An 18,044-nucleotide genomic window follows, 5' to 3' on the forward strand; every position below is an offset into this window, starting at 1 on the left:
TACAACCTCTATATAAGAGAAGTCTGGTCTGTCTTGTTAATCATTGAATTGAATTATAAACCAAAACCCCTTGATTGCATCTTCTTTCTTTACAGTTATTTCAGTTTATCTTTAGTTATTTATCGTTTCTTCTTTAGTTTTAGTAATGAGTTCTACTACTTTTACGCTTCCGCAACAATCTACATCAGCTGGTATCATGAGCCCGCAAAATCCTGATACAAAAAACGAGAAATTTTTTTCTCCACCCTCCACCACGACTTCACCTCTCCATCATTCTTCATCCTTTCTCCCAAACCCTCTGGATCCTGCGAAAAGACATAACGTCTTCAAATCTAGACTCACCATCAACAATAAGGTGTGCGACTTTATTATTGACAACGGTAGCGAAGGAAATATGATATCACTTCGCCTCGTCAAAGCACCCGGTCTTCCTACTTACGACCACCCTTGCCCGTATGAACTTGGTTGGATTTCTGACAAGAGCGAATTATCGATTCACCAACAATGCATATTTACGTTCTCCATTGGTTCTCACTACCGCGACACTCTCTGTTGTGACGTTGTTGACATGGAGAACTGTCATCTCATCCTAGGAATACCATGGATTTTGGATGTTGATGCCGTACATAGAAGTCGAAATAATACGTATGAGTTTGTTTGGCATAAGAAACTTGCCACCCTTGTTCCACTTCAAGAAAATCCGACATGGACGAGAGAGAACCTTGAGGTAAAAGGATCTGAAGATTTCGAAGTATCGGAAGGAGAAGAGGAGGAAGAGGAAGTAAAAGAATCGGGTGAGAACGATTCAGAATCAGATGAATCTGATGAACTTCCCAAATCAGTTTTAAAATCTCAAAAAAACCCTACTTCTGTTGATGAAGGAGAGGAATCAGAGTCAGAATCTGATGAGGAAGAATTGCCTGAGAAATCAAAACCTTCTGAAGTTCGTCGAAACTCTAGCGGTAGCGGTGGTAATGATGGAGATCGGCTTCAAGAGTTAGAGAAACAGCAACAATCTGTTGGTTCTGTTCTTGACGAATCAAAGAGTTCTGATTCAGAAGAAAAGATGAGGGATCAACTTCAAGAACTAGAGAAACAGCTTTTAGCAGAAGATGATGATGATGGAGATCAAGATGAAGGAGATGCTGCTTCTGTTCTTACTGGTAATGAATGGACTGAAACTATTCAATATTTGTTAACTCCAAGTCCTAATAATCAACAAAAACCTCTTCTTTCGCCATCTCCAACTTCTTCAACTTCTTCTTCTTCATCATCTTCAACATCTCACTTATGTTTATCTTCATCAAAACAAACTCTAATAGACGCAGCTACAACAATCTCAGATGGAAATTTTGAATCTGCTTTGTTAAATCTTGATCGTTTAAAACTGATTTCAAACATCAGAGATGATCCAGAATAGAGATTGACTGGTTATATGGTTACTGCTCTTCTTTCTCGTATAGATCTAGAGAACAAGCCTAAATCATTGACTGAATTATCTCCAACAGAAGAGATGATTTCAAGTCAGCTTCTTTATGAAGTTTCCCCTTGTTTCAAGCTTGGATTCATGGTTGCTTATCTTTCAATCCTTGAATCATTCAAATATCAATCTCCATACAATCTCAATCTTCATGTTCTCGATTTTGACATTGGGCAAGGAATTCAATACGCAACCCTAATTCAAGCCCTAGCTGAGAGAAAAATTCCCTCCATTAAAACCACAACTGTGACCGATACATCAAAAGCGAACGAAGACGGGTTACGAATTGTTGGTGATCGGTTATGTATGATAGCTGCACGAGTTGGAATTGGTCTGAAATTCAACGCTGTAAGTAAAAAAATCTCTGATTTAATTCTTAGTAGAGATGAACTCGGTATTGACTCAGACGATTCATTAGCTGTGAATTTTGCTTTTCTTTTACACAATTTACCGGACGAATCGGTTTCAACAGAAAATCCACGTGATGAGTCGTTAAGATTCGTGAAAAGTTTGAAACCTAAGGTGGTGAAGTTAGTTGAACAGGAAATGAATTGTAACATGGCACCATTTGTTACTCGACTTCCTGAGTCCTATTTATTTTACCGATCTGTTTTTGACTCGTTCGATATAAAACTGAGTAGAGATTCGATTGAACGATTCCGAGTTGAGAAAGGGCTAGCTAAGAAAGCTACTAACTCAATTTCTTGTGAAGGAAAAGAAAGAATTGAATCTCGAAAATTATTATCCGAAATTCCTCCGACCACCATGGCCGATATTATTGAAGGAGAGGTTCTTGATAACAAAAATACTAGTTTTTCAATGACGGAGGAAGACAAATTCGATGAGATTCGATTGAATAAGACTAGCCGGCACAATTTATTTGATCCCCATACAATCCCTGGAGAAAAATTAGTGGTTTCGAATCATAAAATACTCCCTAGTCCATCTTTCTCTCCACCTCTAAAAGAGGTCAATGAAACGATGAGTTTTGCTACGTTATCTTTTGACAACCGGATTAGTGCATCCACTAAGTTCAGTTATTTTGAAATATTGGCTTGGGAAGTAACTAGATTACCAGTTATTGGTAGATTTTTGGTTAATAAGCTCCACGATGATGAACGAGGGAAGATATTTATAGCTATTTTTGTAGAAGTGACGAATTGGATGCAGAAATTCAAGGTTGATTTTTCCGTAGAGAATTATGCGGTATTTGTGGTCTTCTTCGTCAAACGAAAAGATGATAGAAGATGTCGCAATTTATTGGACTTTAATGCACTCCTACTGCTTTTGCAAGTATCTTGTCAGTATATGAGTCAGATTATAGTTGGTCTTATGATCAATATTTGTCTTCTTCAACTTTTCGGCAAATCACGTGCAAAGTGGGAACTAAGGATTGCCTTCAATGTCGCCGATATCTACCCGTTTTGTCTAGCAGAGCCAATTTACGAAGACACCAACTTGAGGACAAGTTGTTCCACAGCGGGGGAGTATGATGGCGGCCATCCCACCAATGGGACTCACGGCCAAACCAATAACAGGCCCAATGGCCAAGATACTATATTAATTTAAGTTATCAGTCTAGTATTTAGGGTTTCCATGTTTAGAGTCCTAGCAATCAAGGAAAGTATCCTTACTAGTTTTCTTTTTTCTTTATTTGAGTCTATCTAGGAAAGTACAACCTCTATATAAGAGAAGTCTGGTCTGTCTTGTTAATCATTGAATTGAATTATAAACCAAAACCCCTTGATTGCATCTTCTTTCTTTACAGTTATTTCAGTTTATCTTTAGTTATTTATCGTTTCTTCTTTAGTTTTAGTAATGAGTTCTACTACTTTTACGCTTCCGCAACAATCTACATCAGATAATGGCTAAAATCAAGAGATTCAAACTCATCAACTTCAACATTGTCGATTTGGTCTTAAGGACTAATTGACGAAGTCACCCTTTCAAAAGGGCATAAGACTGGTAACCTATTAGGACCCATACAGTACTATGCAGACCTATAAGTTTAGTTGCAGAAGCTAATGAGAGCTACTTCAATATATACTCTGACAACTTCATGAAGTATGGAAACGTACAAATCATAAAGTATAAGTCAGAACGTTTGAAAGGTTCAAACAAAGTACACACCGAAGCAATGAATCACTTTGACAAGAAAGATTAAGCCATCCGATTAGATTGGAGTGGTGAAAACTTGAGTCAAACACTTGATAACCATCAAAGGAGTTAAGAAACAATTTCTAACTCTGCTCCATGGAACACATCTGACGGATGGTGGTTTTAGTGGGAGTAATTGAACATTGCTATGCATGATTCGATCAAAGATGAGTTTAAAGCCAGTCTTCCGAATACTTTAGGATATATTCTAGAAATGATTGTTTCCACAAATTTACCGAAAATCCGTCTAAAAGCTAAATCTTGTGTAAAAGTGTTTTACGAGGATACAAAAACTAGCTAATAACTGACGCAATTTCTTTTAAAAGAAATTTTGGGCTTCTTCCACAACCAATCAAGAGAACAAAGTGTTTGTTGTTCATTATAGTATTCTTATAGTAACTAGCACTTCTCGAAGAAAAGTACTAATTATTACAAGAATAAGTGGGAGAAAAGTACAAGTCGATTTAATTCGATCATGAGGAAAATCATGAAGAGTCATGAAGAACAATCATGAAACTTGTACAAGACGATTAAATTCGACCAAGAGCAAAAAACTGCGGCTCCTCGGAAAAGAAAAGGTTAAAGATATGATCTTATAAACCCACCGCACAAAAGCGAATGTCATTCGCAGGAGAACTCTCAAAGCAAGTGAAAGTGTCTCTAAAGGAATATCTCAAAGTAGTTGAGAAAATTCCAAATTGTTGTTCAAAAGCCATAAAAGGTCAAAAGTAAAATCTCAAAGACTCAGAAAACAATTGTTATTTCTGAAGAGATAAAAGACCTGCGCAGAAACAGAAACTGGCTCTAGATTTTGGCCAGAACCCAAAATCATCATGGAATCCATATCTCGTCAAGACATGAAGCTTGATAATTTAAGTCAACGGAAGACCTAAATTGGTTTTCCAAAGTAGAAAGCTGAGAAGGATGGAAACATTCATGTTTCCCGAAACTAGACAAGAAGAATAAGATTCTTCCAATCAAGTTATGTCCATAGGCATGCTTCAGAAATCAATAGACGGATTAAAAGCTCGCAAGAGTTAGAATCTTCGATTCAAAGAGGCAATCAAAGAAGTTTGATTCCTTAGGAATGAAGAAAAATCTTGAATCACGAGTTTCAAGAAGGTAAGTGGGAGAAACAAACCTTCCGGGTCCGTATGCAGAGTACATACAAAAGATTGAGTACGACATAAGATGTTGTGTAACAGTGAACACACTGACTCAATAAAAGGACCACACACAAGGATGAAATGCCATTTTGGGCATCTGAAGATCTATAAGCATAGATCAAAAACATGATACGATTAGAGAGACTCAGTACGCTGAGATGCTTGAGATCCGAAACAGAAAATCTAAGACTCGGAAAAGTCTAAAAGAATTTCGACCCAAAACTCATGACAAAGAGCGTTGCCAAATCGGAATTTGAAAAGACACCGATGAGCAAGCACGCATGAGAGAGACGTTTATGTTTGAAAACATAAAGTCAAGTCATGTTGAACGTGATTAGCATTTAGACATCCAATTTGGATTGGAAACCTGAAACACTACTGAAACAGCGGAGAACATTGAAAGAGAACCCGTAAGAGAAATTTCACCACCACCACCTCCGTACTCTTATTATACTCCACCACCGTATTCAATACCAACTTCAACACCACCACCACCACCACCTCAATCGTCTTATTATTCTACACATCCATATGCTCCAACTTGCAATTCCGAGTGTGAGAATATTAGTCAAGGACTTTCAATAATAACAAAATTGGACAAAGATTGGGCTCCATCGTTTGAAGAAGACAACGAAAAGTTTGAGGGCATTCATCACCAACTTCGTGAACTTAAGGATACAATCAAAGATATCGATGAAAAACTTAGCGATATGTATTCTAACTCGAGCCCTATGAGTACTCCATCTCCTAAAGAAATTAATACTACCATCACTGAAGTTGAAACTACAAAAGAAAAAAAAAAGATATCAATATAATTTCCATAACCAAGCAATATTGTTGAAAATATTGAAAAGAACAAAGATGAGCAACAAGTTCCTACTCCTCGTCCTTTTCTTAGTCTCAACATAGAGATTGAGAAAGACTCATGTCTGTAGATGATTGTCTTAAAACTCCATCACTCAGATCTCCCAACCGAGAATAATGTTATGCTACATACTGTGGGTCCTGAGTTGCAGGTTGTGAACAAGAGTGAACATTCTATTTCACTTAAAGCTGAGTCATTTGTTGTTCTAACTCCTGATCAAGATAAAGAAGCAACTTCAGAGCTCTTGCCAATCAACTACGGTGGGTTAGCTAAGGCTGTGAAGGAAGGAGACACTATCTTTATTGGTCAGTACCTGTTCACAGGAAGTGAAACTACTTTGGTTTTGCTTGAGGTAGCTGAGGTGAAAGAAAAAGATGTGGTTTGTGTGATAAAGAATTTTGCTACACTTGTTGGGTCATTGTTCACTTTGCACGTCTCTCAAATTCATATTGATCTACCTACCTTGGCTGACAAAGATAAAGAAGTTATAAGTACTTGGGGTTTTCGAAACAACATTGACTTTCTCTCATTGTCTTATACCCGCCACACAAAAGATGTTCGCGATGCTCGTGAGTATCTATCTAAACTGAGTGACCTCAACCAGACTCAGACTTTAGCGAAGATTGAGAACACAGAAGGATTAACCCATTTTGATGAGATCCTGCAAGAAGCAGATGGTTTTATCCTTTCTCGTGGGAATCTTGGCATAGATCTTCCGCCAGAGAAGGTGTTCTTATTCCAAAAGGCAGCTGTTTATAAGTGTAACATGGTTGGAAAACCCGCAGTGGTTACTCGAGTTGTGGACATCATGACTGACAACCTTCGACCAACTCGTGCAGAAGCGACCGATGTTGCTAATGCTGTATTGGATGGTAGTGACTCAATTCTTCTAGGTGTTGAGACTCTTCATGGACTATACCCGATAGAAACCATCTCCACTATTGGTAGAATTTGTGCTGAGGCGGAGAAGGTTTTCAACCAAGATTTGTATTTCAAGAGAACCACAAACTATGTTGGAGGAATCCTTGGTGAATACAAGATCGACCCTAAGCTTCCATACACGGACTTGTCAATTTCGGTCCGCCGACAGTATGATGTATTAACTCGGGGATTCCATAGGTTGATCATATTGTGATAGAATTATATTCTATAAACTTCATGAGGATGAACGTGGGAAGGCATATTTTGAGTGTCATATCAACACTACATGTATCAACCTCACACCCATAAGTGAACTTAGTCACGTTTATATTTTGGCGCTTAACGACGAATTTTGGGACGTTGGCAAGATGAATATTCTTCCTTCACTAACGTTAATTTTGAAGGATTCATTGGAATATGGGATTGAGAATGAAGTTGGCGATTTCTTGCAAATTAGTATCCTTCACTTCTCATGCAAATTTCGTTCGAAGTGGGAATTACGGATCGCCATGGAGGAATTAACAGTATATGGGTGGCTCACATTGTTTTCTTCATCGAAACGGTTCGGGACGAACCTTCTGGGGAACGGGGAGTTGATGCAGGCGCATAACGGGACGGACCCGCTATCCCGCGCGCCCGAGGCCTAGTCGGCCAATCTAGTTAGTTTAGGAAGTTTTAATTTAAGAAGGATTCATAATGAATCTAGTTTTAGGTATTTCTATTATTTAGGAATCCTAGTTTATGTCTATCTAGGAAAGTTTAGTAATCTATAAAAGGAGGTCCAGTCTTGTTTATTATTCATATTGAAGAGAAAAACCCCCTTTGAAGTTAATTAAAGTTTACAGTTTATTCAGTTATTTACAGTTGTTTACACTTATTTTGATCGTTCTTCGTATTAGTTTAGTTTATTCTTAAATTCCGCTGCGTTCTAAATCATCCTACTTTAACAAACAAACAGAAAACACATCAAAACTCATAGTTCATGGTTCTTTAGATATTAACAAAATGGAGATGGAAGTTTACCTAGTGGACAAGAAGCCTTTAATGGAGTGATGAAAATGTAAGAAGCAGAGAGAGAAATAGAGTATATTCAAAATGAGCAACTATATCTGCATAAAGAGGGTATTAACACAATAAGACAAAGATGTTAGAGAGTATTCAGGAATTTGATCATTACAATGTAACAACCCAGATACCCAATTGGCCAATTTGATCATTACAATTAGAAGTTCTCGCTATGATGAACTCAAGACCATTCTTAGAATGAAATCATCCTTAGGCCAATCCAGTTAGTAGTTGGTTTATTACTAGGTCTAAAACAACCGAAGTTTTTAAAGGTTCTTGACATGTCTTGGACTTCTTATTGTGTTTCTCTTCATTATTTAGTAAAAATTCTAGAACTTCTTACACAAAAATAATCCAAACAACCTTACCGTAGCATTTTTTTAGAGGGGGAACAAACATCAAAAAAACAAAAGGACCAATACAATATCCGGGATACTGCAAGGACCTAAAGAAATTAACAGCAAATAGACTAAAACCCTTCAATTCCGCAACATCTATCATCAGTCTCCAAGGGGTTTCAGAATCAACGGATGAGATTAGAGATAGTAAAACCCTAGCGTCACCCTCCATTATAAATGCCTCCAACCCTAATTCCTCCGCCACTTCTAATCCACACCGAAACCCTTGAATCTCACTGTTTATCGGCGAGACAGGAGGCACCAATCTAGCTTTCGAACCAATAATTTCACCTTCACTTGTTCTAGCTAAAGCTGCGCATGAGGCGATTTGTTCTCTGAAAGATCCGTCGAAAATGATTTTGATTTTTCCTTGGGGGCGGCAACCAGCAGCTCGTCTGCAAAGAATTATTAGAACGAGATAAAGGTTGAGGGTTAGAGATACTACTTACCTGATCTTTTGATCTCCACCAGCAGCGAAGTAGATCTGGCTTTTTATTTTGAAAATGAAACTCGTTTCAAGTTTTCCACCATTCCCACATAAGGTAAGTAATAGAATACCAGTCACTATCATCATTTCGATTATGTTTTAGGATATGCGATAGGGGTTTAATCAGATCTGTATTTATGTGATTTACATGATTTGTTCCTGAAATCTGAGTCAACTCACAGTACTTCGAACAACTTCCAAAGAGATGGTAAACATCTTCAACTTGATCTTGATACACACATTTTGCATATTTGATCTATATGATGGACTCGTCCTCCTATGTTGCTTAATGTTGGTAATCCATTGTGTATCATCTTCCATATAAATAATTGCACTTTAGGATCCATATTATTCTTCTTCCAAAATAACTTCCAAGGGAAATTATGAGCCTCATCTGTCACAATTGGTAAAGTTTTGATAGCTGTATAAAAAGACTTAGTAGAAAATTTACCTGTTTCTATTGGACACCATATTAGTTTATCTTGTTGCATAGCTGGAGAAATACGAATATTAGTAATAGATCGAGTTGTATGTTCATCAAAATGTCTGGCTATTAGATCATAGTTCCATTTAAATTGGTTGTGAAGCATGAGATCCGAAACCCATAAAATATTATGTGGTAAGTTATTTATGATGACAGGAAGCTAGCTTGTCATGTGTATCTGGTATCCAAGGGTCACTTGTTATTTTTATGTTCGATCCGTTCCAAACTATCCATATGATATTATCTCTCATTGTAGTCTTGGTTTTGATAATTGCCTGCCAAAAGTGAGAACCACCTGTTGTAGAGTTGTCATTCCAAAAATTATCATCTTTCATATATTTGGCACTTAAGAGCTTGATCCATATTGCATTCTTATTAGTTAAGAATCTCCAAGTCATTTTGCCGATTAAAGATAAGTTGACCTGCTCAATCGATCTAATACACAACCCTCCTTTATACTTGGGACTAGTAAGGATGTCCCATTTGATGAAAATGAAGTTTTGATTCTTGATCAGTATGATTCCACCAAAAGTTCCTTTCGACCTTTTTTAAGTCCTCTATTACCTTTTTTGGAATAATTTGGAAACTGCAGGGATAAGTACAAAATGAGCCAAGTATAGCCTTGATCAAAACTGTTTTTCCTGCTTGAGTGATATATTTTTCCTTCCAATTTTAGAGGGAATTGTTGAACTTATCCACTAACCATTTATAACTTTGTATTCTACTCCCTTTTGTGAGGATAAGAGCACCTAGGTATTTCTCTTGGTCCATCATTAAAGGTGTCGTGAGCTGATTCATAAAATGGTGTTGTAGTTCAGTCGGGACTCCTTTGCTAAAGAATAGTGATGACTTGGAGTAGTTCACTTGTTGGCCCGAGAAAGAAAAGTAACTCTGCATCAGTTGTAAAATGCCTTTTAGGTTCTGATTATTTGCATTTTCTAAAGATTATGAGATCATCCGCAAACAGCAAATGTGTTATGTTGGGGTTGGATTGATTAATCTTGTATCTTGTAATTGTACCTTGATATTCATAATAATCAAATAAGAGGGAGAGAGACTCTGAGGTTAGGATAAACAGGTATAGGGATAGGGGCACCCCTGTCTCGGGCCTCTAGAGGCTTTGAAATCGCCCACTCTCTGACCATTAATCTGAATATTAAATGAGGTTGTAGTAGTACAAGATAAAATAAGATTCAAGATTGGCCCACTAAGGCCAGTAGCTCTGAGAATTACACGAAGGGAATCCCAGCTTACTCTATCATATGCCTTGGCCATGTCCATTTTTAAAGAAAAAAAAATCCTTTTCTACTAGTCGATTTGGTCATGGAGTGTAATAGTTCATGAGTTATGATAATATTATCTATTATCTGTTTATTAGACACAAAGGAATTTTGGGACCAAGAGATGCAATCGTCTAAATAGGGTCGAATTCCTTTAGCAATAATGTTAGTGATGAACTTATAAATCGAATTGCACAAGGATATCGGCCTGTAATCCGAGACCTTACTTGGGTTTCTAAGTTTCGGAATTAAGGCAATAGTAGTCTGGTTAATGGATGGATCACTAGAAACTGATACAAACAATTGAATATAGCTAATGAGCTTCATCCCTATCGTGTCCCAGTTGTGTTGGAAGAAATAACAAGGAAGACCATCTGGTCCCGGACTCTTAATGGAACCCATCTCCATGACGACTGCTTTGATTTCTTCCGACGAAGGAACCCTTGAGATAGAGGTCGGTTGAGCAGCCGAGAATACCTTGTAAGCATTAATGATTTCGGTTGGAGTTGGAACTACTGGTTCAGCCTGGAACAAGTTCCGAAAATAATCAATAAATTCTTTCGAAATATCATCGAGAATTTTGGTAGAGGTACCATCTGATTTTGTGATTTGGTGAATAGTTTTGTCTTCGAATGGACATAGCCAAGTGAAAAGCTTTTGTATTCCTGTCGCCATTTTGTACTCATTTGGATTTTGCTCTTTGTTCCGCTTTACTACACTGCAAATTTTCCAAGAACAAAATTTCTTCTTGAAAACGGCTTTCAATGTCTAATGTTTCAGTCGAAGGAGTCAGCTTTTGGATGTCTAACAGGCTTTTCCTTAAAATAGTGAGTCTGTTTTTAATGATTCCAAAAGCATTTTTACTCCACCCTTGGATTGAATTCTTCACCTGATTCATCTTTTCAGTAAAACTACCACCACTGTTTTCCCATTTGTCTTTAAAAACCGAATGATAATCTCTATGCTTGGTCCAATAAACTTCGAATTTGGCGAAAGTACTCTTGGGAATTCCTTCCGTGATAAGTTTTAATAATATTGGAGCATGATCGCTATTATATCGAGGTAAATGGAATACTCCTGCCTCAGGATGTTGCATGAGCCAATCTGAACTACAAAGAACTCGATCCAATCTTTCTTTAGTCAAATGGTGTAATGCCTTACTATTTGTCTACGTGAACGCTGGTCCATTGAATTTGAGATCCATAAGTTGAGCGTCTCGTATGAATTTCTGAAAATGATTCATAAAAGGAATGTTAGTGCTACCACCCCATTTTTCAGACCTATTAGATAAAGCATTCAGGTCTCCTATACACATCAATGGGTTCGTAATACCCGAGATTTTATGACTAAGACTAGTCCAGAAGGAGAGTCTATTATTAACTTGAGGAGGGCCATAAATACAAAGGATATCCCAAGGATTATCATCTGCGTTTGTAGTGACCGTAGCGTGAATGATAGTGAATGTCTAATTGGATATCCTTATACCAGTGGAGAATAAGACCTCCACTATGACCAACAGAGGGAACGTAAAAATAATTATTTAAATTAACTTTATTAAAACAACTAAGAGGAATATAATTTATAACTCTCGTTTTCGAGAGGAATACAATAGTAGGTTTAGTAGAATCCAGGAACTGATTAAGAGTTTCCTTTGTCGGGGCGTTCCCGAGTCTCCGACAATTCCAAGCTAGTATATTCATAGCTCCTTCGGCATTTGGGTTGCCGAAACCCTTCCTGCTTCACTACTCTCACTGGAGTGTCTAACCTTTTCTTAAATTGTCTTTTATGGCACACTTCTGCTAATGGCATTTCTTCATCAATACAGCCACTAGTGCTTGCTTCCTTATCATTCCCTGAACTGGCCTTGTAGTGGTCCTCTGTAAACATTTCATTGGAATACATTGATTTGATGCCATCCGCGGTTTGAATCTTAGTTCTCTTTGCCTGACATAAACTAGACAGTAATTTCCAAAATTAGCCCTAATGTGAGGATTAGTGGCACATAAATTTTCAACATTAGAATCGGCTTGTTGTCCGATATGTAGATCGTTAAATTTTGGAATGAAGTCTTGACCATAAGAACCCATCTCTCTAATCGGGTTTTTGATCGAGAATGGAACCTTATAAGATTCAGGGTAATTCGGGGTCATAGCTTTAATAACCCGACTACGTTGAGTGTCGGAGAGATTCTGCTGCAAAAGATCTCCAAAAGCCAAGATGGTCGGGCTAAATTTCATAGTATGACCTAAAAAGCCACAAAATATACAAAATCGAGGGAGTTTTTCAACTCTTATCTCGATAGACAGTAGTTTATTGTTAGACAATTTTAAATTAACCTGGTCCTGTAATTTCATGGTGATGCAAAGTTTGACTCGAACACGACCAAAAATACTCCATTTCGCTGCATCTTCAGAGGTTGTGGGTATAAATTCCCCTAGTGAGTTGGCAAGTCGATTTACTGTACCACTCGTGAGCCGACTAATCGGGATTCCATGTAGTTGCACCCAAAACCATGAATACTCAAACTTATGATCCCCTGTTGACACTTCCTGAGTACAATGTTGAAGAATAATGAGTTCATCTTGTATGACACATGGGGAACTCTCCATAGCAATTTCAAGTTGCATAGACGTCTGAAACTTAATGAGGAAAACATTGTCCTTCACCTCATGGTGAATTTATTCGGACCATGGATGACCCTAGACAAACGATACATAGCCTGTCCAGTTTCTACTTTCTTTGGACTTTGGAACCAGACAACACCATTTTTAATCACCTCCGAATGATTGATAGTTAAATCCTCTCCTTCCACCGTAATGGATTGGTGATCATCAATAGTTAGTGCTTCAAATTGTTGGATGAATTGGGATTCAGTGGTTTCCATACTAAACAGGTAAAGACTAAGAAAACGCAGGATAACTAGATTGAGACTAAATCTCGACAAAATCTCCTAAAGAGCGACAGATTAGAGGATTTCAGACTTTGATGGAGTCTAAATCGTGAAATTTGGTATTTTATTGGCAGCGAACTGCCAGATACCGCTTGAAATTGATCTGTAACTGTCGAAGAAAAAACTGTAACCGCAAGAACTATCCGAAACTGATGAAAAAACCGCAACTGCCTCTCCACAAAAGGTGGCGCTCCACCGAAAAGAAATAACCATCAAATCGCTCCGCCCGGGAGAAAAAAAAACTCTTAAGAAAGAGGAATATGGACAAAACATCTACTTCATTGTAAAAAAAAACTTTTTTAATATTGAGATCATTCTAAATTCTAATGTCGGTTCAATAATATGTAAACCAAATATTGTCACTACATTAAACACATCTTCAAAACATAATTAAACAGGTCTTCAGAACATAATTACATGATCACTGGGTAAAACTATACACAATGGAAGCAAAGTAAAAAGAAAGAGAAGGGATAGTTAATACAATGAGCGAAGCAACGGCTTTAATAGATAAAGACGCCTTAGCACACCACATTGTGCCTAGCCTAATCTCAATAATACAAATTAATGATAGGAGCACGAAGAGGCATCCTATCATTGATTCCACTGACGATGCATACATCCCATATCTTACAACTTTATAGTTGATGCGAGATTGGGCTTTTTGGTTCACTTCTTCATCAGTTGTAAAATTGATACAAAGTACCATGACTTTAGCAACTAGAGTAGATGAAAAGAACAAAGAGAATGAGATAATTTCATAAAAGAATAAATTACGAACAACATCCAACCCAGCAGCACATTCGCCGTTGTTCTCTAGATAATGTTGACCTGGTACGTCATAAGCTAAGCAGATGAATACAAAAATGCTGTAGATGGAGTTCATGGCAATTAAGGAATCTAGTGCTTTAAGATGCACCTTTGTCGCCATTGTTGTTTCGTCTGAAGAAAGAGTTATTACACAGTAAATAAAACAGGTGTAGTTTTGAATTAATGCTATTAGAACTAAACGAAATAAACCATTATATCATAAAGCCCTAATATTATCATGGTTATAGTACTCTAAATTCATATCTATATGTGCCAACCATTCACAGTTTGGTCTAAATATCTTGAAACTCAATTATATGTAAAATAGAGGTTTCTGTAACCATGTGATTTCATCAAACAGGTGGGCCACAACCTAAACCATCTCCATATTTGTCAAAGAGACTCATCAATTTCATGATGAATTTCTTAAAAGGGAAAGCAAAATTATATCTAAAAACCTGAGGAATAAGGATCCATAATCTCTCGGAGTCAGAACATTTAGAGTTCAGAATCATTTACAAATTAATTATAGATCGAAATAGTTAGAATCAAACCAAGTATCAAGTACTCACCGGAAATCCTTGAGAGAGAAAGTGGAGATCAAAGAAGATAAACCCCAAAAATAGGCTCTCGGCTGCCTCCTGGATTCTAATTGAGAAGTTTTTTACTTTTCTTTCCCCTCTCCAAATTAAAAATAGTAGGGTTAGATCGGTGAAATATCCTAATTGCCCCTGTTTTTTATTTACAAATTACGAACAGACTATGGCCTCACATGGCTCCGTCCATGCCCTTCCTGCAAAACTTTTTAATTGAAGTTGTTATCCGATTGATGGGTTCCACCATCCTTTACAGAACAAATTTATTATAATAAAACAGATCCGTCTATTATTTAGAGGATAAGTCTACCTGTTCAATTCTATTGAGAGTTTGATAGAGATTACATCCGACTAGTGATGTTATAAAGGTCAGGCCGGCCTGGCCCGTACAGAAAACGGGCCTGGCCAACCTGGGTACTATTCTGGGTCCGGGCTGGACTTATAGTTTGGGCCCGACGGACCCGGTCCGTCAAAACCTGTTTTTTTTCCATGCCTTATTTTTAAAAATTTCATAGAGAACTTGAAAACATTCCTTTCCGAAAAGATCTATCCAACAAAATCATTCCTAAAAGATTCATTTCCATAAAATATTTTCGAAAAATCTTTCCTAACTTGTTAATTTATCTGTTTAAATCATCCTTTTTATTATTTCCAAAACATAATTTCTAAAATCACTTTCACGAAATCTTTTCAAAAATCTTTCTTAAACTTGTTAACCTATTTATGTAAATCATCTTCTATTTATGTAAATCATCCTCTACTAATTAGTTTCAAAATATAATTTCTAAAATCATTTCCCAAAAATCTTTTCATAGAGTCTTTCCTAAACTTATTGATTTATTTATGTAAGTCACCCTCTATTAATTATTTCCTAAAAATCAATTCAAAAAACTCTTTCTAAAAATCTTTCCTATACTTATTTATGAAAATCATATCCTATTAACTAATAACTATTCCTAAAATCTTTCCAAAAGTCATTTCTAAATCATGTCATTATCTATATAATAAAACAGAAGGGAAAAAAAATGACTGGGACAAACACCCTTCTCAAAATTTAAAATATAGCCCTTCGTAGAAATAAAGTTACCTATTTAAAAAACAATAATCGTTTCATTTTTAGAAATAAAATAACTAATTTAAGAAAAAACAGAAAGCCACTTCCAGAACCCTCGGAAGGATGCTTAGCAGCGGATGGGGGCCGAGGCGAAGCTAGTACAGGCGAACATTCAAACCCAAAAATAAATTTCAAAGGTTAAAAAAAGAAATTAAAATTTTTCTCTCTCTCTATAAAATAATAACTAATTTAAGAGAAAAGAAGCAAAAAAATAGTACAAAAAATAATAACTAATAAAAATCTCTCTCTCAATAAAATACAACAAAAAATTTCGTAACATTTAATTGATATTAAGTGTCCATGCCCTAGGGCACGGGATATACCCTAGTTCATAGAAAATCGTCTCTAAACTTTTAATTTATATATTCAAAATAAACTATGGATTTATATTTTTTTAATTTAAATTTTGGTTTTAAAAATTTTGATTTATAATTTAATTTATACCTTCAAGGTCTGTTCGTGAGCAGATCTAGGCAAGGTCTGTTCAACGAACAGACCTAGCTCCGGCGAAGGGAAACCCTTTCGCCAGAGTTTTTAGAGAGAGTGAGAGGTGAGGAAAAAAACAATTCTAGAGAGAGGGAAAGAGGAGAGAGGAGAGAGAAAAAAAACTTTTAATATTTGAAGGTCGCCGGCCGGAAATTTGGTCGGTCGGCGACCCCTGCCGGAGAAGATGATGATGTGGCGTGATAGGTGACTTGGCAGAGAGAGAAAATGAGATGGAGGTGAGAGAGTAACGGAAAGTTAAAGATAACGAAAAAAAGGTGGCCATACGGGAATTATTGCTAAAGTTAGGGGCTAGGCAGGAAGCTGGTCACAAAGTTAGGGGCTATTAGGGAAATAACACTATAAAATTCTCTTTTTGTAATTCGACTCAATATAAAGGGGCAGTAGTGTCAACAATTAAATCAGTTAAAATCTCCCTAAAATATTTCTCAACACTCACGATTTCTCTCTTTCTTTCTTACCCTCTCTCCTTTTTCTCTCACTTCCATAACTTCTAAATAATTATCCAACTTCTCGCTCTCCCTTTTAAATCTTAACATATATTACCTTTCTTTTTCTTCTGTCTCGGAATTTTTTTTAACTATCATTATCTTTATCTTCTTTCTTTAGATAAAATGTGGTTTATTGACGTAGACAAGAAGGATCTGTCGCGCGTCCGCAGACGCGGCGGAAACCTAGCGAAACTAAATTAGCAACGCCAGACTCCTAATCACACCTCTTTTAACATCACTGCAGCGTCATCTCGATGGAACACAACTTTGAAAAGATGTCTGCTGCTTGGTTTATTTTCCGATACACATGCGTTATCAAACATTCTTCAAAGTGAATCTGTAACAGTCTAATGTAACAGATAATATCCCCCTCCCCCAAGCTGAAATGGTTTCAACCTCAAACAACTGATCGAGGATTACGCAAAGCCTTTGTTACACATTCAACGAGTGGGTCCTTGGTCAGTTTACAATGAAGTTAGGTCGTCTTGATAGATATAAGTTACCGAAAAGGAAGCATGTGTTGATTTTTGAATGAAATACTGGGTTGGACGCTTAGGTGATAAGCGAAAATATTGAATAGACAATGTCGTCACACATAGATCTACTACCACTCAGATGGCCACACCAATCAACATCAGCATAGGCATCTATGAAACAGGGTCGCCCCTTGGCCCAAAGGGAACAAAGCGTCACTTTGGGCCACCAAATCAGGGGACCGATGACAAAAACATACTGAAGGCAATCCCAGCTGGACAGTTGTGACATACATCATTTTTCTTAACAACAAATTACTTTTGTAATTGAATAGTTTCAATTGGTCCTTAAAATAGACTATATAAAAAATAAATACAAGGACAAAGTAATAACTAAGTAAGGGATTGAATCGGTTATAGTCAAATATTTTGGGCTAATTCAAAGTAGGCAAGAGTATGAGCCACTTCATTTTAATTCCTTTGACAATAGGTTAAGGTCATGTAGTAGTATCCTTTGGCCTTTGACCTATATTTTCGATGTCGGTTGATAGACAGACATCTTGGGACCGTAGATTTAGGACAAGACACGAAATCCACCATAGATTTAGATATAACTCATGTACTAGAAGTAACCCTAGACCAATACCTTACATTTAACTATAGAGCGGCGACACCACGGTATTTTCCAAGATTAAGCATAATCTTACCTCTGTTTTTTGCCGATTTAAGCCTCCACTGGAAAAGATTCGTACCCTAGACAGCTAGGGCAGCAGACGATGAATTGGCAAAATACATATGGGAAA

The 18,044-nt window shown here is 37.0% G+C and overlaps 2 long non-coding RNA genes and 1 pseudogene across 2 annotated transcripts; 2 read left to right on the top strand and 1 right to left on the bottom strand.

Annotated features, from left to right (window-relative positions):
- Positions 1-5,789: 5,789 nt before the first annotated feature.
- Positions 5,790-6,803, top strand: LOC147568516 (pyruvate kinase 1, cytosolic pseudogene; annotated as a pseudogene).
- Positions 6,804-8,275: 1,472 nt separating this feature from the next.
- Positions 8,276-10,098, top strand: LOC147568517 (uncharacterized). The gene is made up of 2 exons (XR_015238265.1): positions 8,276-8,594; positions 8,722-10,098. It is a non-coding gene; the product is annotated as an uncharacterized LOC147568517 (long non-coding RNA).
- Positions 10,099-13,598: 3,500 nt separating this feature from the next.
- On the bottom strand, positions 13,599-14,717 carry LOC147568518 (uncharacterized). The gene is made up of 2 exons (XR_015238272.1): positions 14,636-14,717; positions 13,599-14,195 (listed from the first exon to the last, which is right to left on the bottom strand). It is a non-coding gene; the product is annotated as an uncharacterized LOC147568518 (long non-coding RNA).
- Between the last annotated feature and the right edge of the window lie 3,327 nt (positions 14,718-18,044).

This window comes from Eschscholzia californica, unplaced genomic scaffold (assembly GCF_041429995.1).
Source record: "Eschscholzia californica isolate CP2 unplaced genomic scaffold, dmEscCali1.0.p SCAF_1, whole genome shotgun sequence".
NCBI lineage: Eukaryota > Viridiplantae > Streptophyta > Magnoliopsida > Ranunculales > Papaveraceae > Eschscholzia > Eschscholzia californica.